The 4,322-nt window shown below is 34.1% G+C and overlaps 1 long non-coding RNA gene across 2 annotated transcripts; it reads left to right on the top strand.

Annotated features, from left to right (window-relative positions):
• The first annotated feature begins 1,316 nt into the window (after positions 1-1,316).
• LOC139575211 (uncharacterized) lies at positions 1,317-3,485 on the top strand. 2 transcript variants are annotated; one of them, XR_011674915.1, is made up of 3 exons: positions 1,317-2,127; positions 2,707-2,826; positions 3,110-3,485. It is a non-coding gene; the product is annotated as an uncharacterized lncRNA (long non-coding RNA). The 2 variants fall into 2 exon arrangements; XR_011674916.1 differs by having other exon boundaries at positions 1,324-2,127; positions 2,707-2,792.
• The last annotated feature ends 837 nt before the right edge of the window (positions 3,486-4,322 follow it).

Below are 4,322 nucleotides of genomic sequence, written 5' to 3'. Positions count from 1 at the left end.
GCTCATGACCTCTGTCACCGTCCCTCGGGATGTGAACATGTGGTCATGTGGCAGGAAGTTAGGTTACAAGCAGAGAAACTTGCTGAGAACATTATTGTCTCAGACAAATACATGAAAGAAATTAAAGAATAATTATACCTGGAAACATTTCATGGATATTAAAGTGTAGTATTGGGAAATAATATGTATGATTTATATAAATGTTTAGTAAAAACACATTCTTAATATTGTCAGGTCTGTGGGTTTAAACACACAGAGAGAATCCTAAAAATAATCAAAAACCTTATTTTATATGAATACAGTTTAAAATATCTATATATATGTATATATTATACATGTAAACATTTAAGGGGTATTAAATGTTATATTTTTGATAATAATATGTACGTTTTATATGCATTTGAGTTTAAAAAAAACAGAGGTATAGTATAATATTGCATAGTGCACTTTTTCACAATAGTAATATGTTTAACGGTCTGTACGGTCTGCATTTTGGTATTAAAATTTTAGAAGAAAATATTATATTTAAAAATAAAATGTGTCTTACCTTCAATAAAGGAACATATTGTCAGGTTAGTGGGTTTACATACATAGAGAGAATCCTGAAAATAATCAAAAATCAGATTTTATATGAATACAGTTAAAAGAAAATATATATATATATATTACACATGTAAACATTTAAGGGGTTTTAAATGTAGTATTGTTTCATAATATATGTATGTTTTATATACATTTGAGTAAAAAAAACAGAGGTATAGTATAATATTGCATAGTGCACTTTTTCACAATAGTAATCTGTTTAAAGGTCTGTACAGTAGGCATTTCGGTATTAACATTTTAGGAGAAAATATTATATTTAAAAAATAAAATGTATCTTACCTTCAATGAAGGAAATCTCTCTGTCTGTCTCCCACGAGCGGTTTCTCTCAACATAAGAGAAAGATGTGTGTGTGTTGTTTTGTTTGTTAGAACAAATGTTTTTTCTCATCAATTCAACAGGTGTGCCCTTACACAGCATGGGGGTCTACATGTACATAACAGTTGTTTTTCCCCCCGAGGATGTCAGGCCATCTGTATATCCCACGTGTGGTTGTGTGTGTCTCTGTATTTGTGTAGGAACCAATGTTTTTTAAACCTGTCTAACCTCTGACCTTCCAAAAGACTTCTCAGCATATCCCTATGAAGGGTTAACAAGTGTTTACAACCCTTACACATCAGGAGACCACATCACAAATGTTTGAAAACAGTTTTTATGTGTTCTCGTGAGGTCTCCTGGGGTGGCTGTCTCAATCAATCATGCCATCCTCTTTTTGAAAGGGTAATTGTACTCTTTAAGATGGGCCCTTTACTTATGATTTAAACAGATCCATTTTACCCCCTTTAATAACATTTTAATGCACTGGGCTAAATCAGGGGACACACAGAGTGTTTCTTGTTAGTCTTAAACAAATCTACTGTGAAACAAAAGTGTACACCTCATCGTTAATGGACTTTTTTTTAAAGACACCAGTAACATGTCAGAAATAGTTTAAATGTATTCATTTTTGAGTTTGCAACCCAATATGCCACTTTAAATACATCACAGAAGACTGAAATGTAACAAAACGCCTATTGTGTTAATTGAGATGTACACGGAGATGCTCAGTTGGTCAATATTCCCCTCACGTGATTCCCCAATATCTTGGCAAAATGGGACCCAAAAATGGAGCAAATGTATAGACAGGCCTAGGAGGCCCCTATAGTGTCCAAAAATCTCTCTAAAAAGTCCCATGTTTTAAGCATCTTTATTTTCATGCATATAACTTGTCAAAAAGTATTTTTATGACCAAATTCACATTCTTTAGTGTAGACATTCATTTGTTTTATGATTTCATGACTGTTTGATAGTAGATCCCTGAATGGTCCAAAACAAGTATGTCTGTAGCACAAAATAGCTTACAGGTAGGCCCTCTTTCACTCTCTCATGTCACAAGCTGACAGGCTCCCAGAGGCAGGGCCATAAAAGGCCCCAGCTCACTCAACTGCCCCTCCCCTCTCCAACAGCCATCAGCCCAGAACAGCATGAAGACAGAACAGCTAAAAGATAATCTGGGAATCCTTCCTTTCTCATGGATCTTTTTAAAAGTGAGTTGAATATTCAATGTGATGTTTGTGTGTATATATATATTATTTAAGAAGTATATGTGTTAATTGTTTTCATTGACATGTATGTTTTTTTTTAATGAAGGCTATTTATCCATTGAGCAGTAGCCATTGTTTTTATTCATACTGTTTGTAAACAATAGCTTCTGCCCTCTTAGGTTCTATTTGACCCTCTTATTATATCAAACCTCTCAGACTAGAAAGTATGATTAGAAAGTATGATTAGAATCTATGGCCAACTATGTTCAAACTATGATTAGAATCGATAATTAGAAACTATGATAATAAACTATGAACAACTATGAAGCCATGTCTGTGTGTGTGTGAGTGATGATCTATAATTTAATTGTGTAATATTACTCTCTCTCTCAATGTATAACATTTCACTCAATGTATAACAAAGTCATAAATATTTGACAACATTTCAATGTTTTGTATTGCAACAGTTATGAAAGACAATGACATCAAATTTTGAGGGAATTATTAATATAATGTGTTACATAGTGTGCATCGGTGATAACTTTATGTAATAGATTATCTCTCTCTCTCTTTCTCTCTCAGGCTATGAAAAAGACAAAAGACATGACATTGACCCCTGAGTGTTGAACTTTTGCCCACTCTACAGCCACCCTGGTTATTATATGAGGGTAATCTACCAATGTTGGAACATCTTGAATAACAGTAAGAGGCACATGTACTCTTAAATGTCCACTCAGCACAGCCCTTGGAGCATGGTTCCTCTCTAATTTTAATCCTAGGTTTATGACTTCTAGGGCGTGTTTCCTAGATGCTGTGCTTCGGCGGGTCTTAGATTTTTAGACTGGGTATCTGTAAAACACTTTGACAACTGCTGATGCAAAAAGGGGTTTTAAGAAATACATTTGGTTGATTGACAGATTTGTATTATTATAAAAAATAATATAGCATTATTGTTATAATAATCTTTATTATCATTATGTTACAGGTGAGACATACCCAGAAATGTCAACGTCTTGTCAAGTGCTCAAATCTGTACAACAGCCCCATATAATCACGTACAGTAGCTCCAATTTACAAGAATGTGTTTACAAGGCAGTGATGAAAATAGTTTATATGAGTGCTAATTCAAACATACAATGATATATATTTGATACAATTTGCCATAAAAATTTGTTGTTACAAAATCACTTGTCATTGTGTACATTTCAAGGTTTCACAAACATAAAACAACCATCTAGTTAATGTTTCTCGGACTAACACACTGTTGAGTTTCCTATTTACTAAAGAGCAATCACTAAGACAAAACACAAAAAGTTGTAATATAATCTGTATACATGTCATTCTATACTGAAAACAGGTACATTCTGAAAGATTTTGATGTTATTGATGTGATAAAAAAATGTTTTATTCATGTCTCAATTTAGGACAATACTGTTTATTTATTTTTTTACTTACATTGTATTATTTATGTTGTCTCATACCATGCTAATACACTACCAAGCAATGCAAGCAGATTTGGAATTAACCCCATAACCGTTGTGTGTCTTTTTGGATCAAGAATTGATCAAGAATACCAATAGGTTTGATCAAATCCTCTTTCCTATTCAGGCATCATATAATGCCACCATCCATCAATTGTTGAATTGTGTTCTTTTTCTATGTACATGCACCGAGCTTCCAATGGCTGTTTCCTCCAGCATCTTCACAAGGTCCTTTGCTGTTGTTCTGGGATTGATTTGCCCTTTTCGCACCAAAGTATGTTCATCTCTAGGAGACAGAACGCATCTCCTTCCTGAGCGGTATGATGGCTGCGTCGTCCCATGGTGTTTATACTTGCATACTATTGTTTGTACAGATGAACGTGGTACCTTCAGGCGTTTGGAAATTGCTCCAAACCTTGGCTGATTTGGCTGATTTCTTTAGATTTTCCCATGATGTCAAGCGAAGAGGCACTGAGTTTGAAGGTAGGCCTTGAAATACATCCACAGGTACACCTCCAATTGGCCAATTTCAAAGCTGTTTAAAGGTACAGCCAACTTAGTGTATGTAAACTCCTGACCGACTGGAATTGTGATACAGTGAATTATAAGTGAAATAATCTGTTTGTAAACAATTGTTGGAAAAATGTATTGTGTCATGCACAAAGTAGATGTCCAAAACTTTCATTTGTTAACAAGAAATGTGTGTAGTGGTTGAAA

Source organism: Salvelinus alpinus, chromosome 5, assembly GCF_045679555.1.
Source record: "Salvelinus alpinus chromosome 5, SLU_Salpinus.1, whole genome shotgun sequence".
NCBI classification, from domain to species: Eukaryota; Metazoa; Chordata; class Actinopteri; order Salmoniformes; family Salmonidae; genus Salvelinus; species Salvelinus alpinus.
Note: the sequence above shows the minus strand (reverse complement) of the source record. Positions and strands in the feature narration are given on the sequence as shown.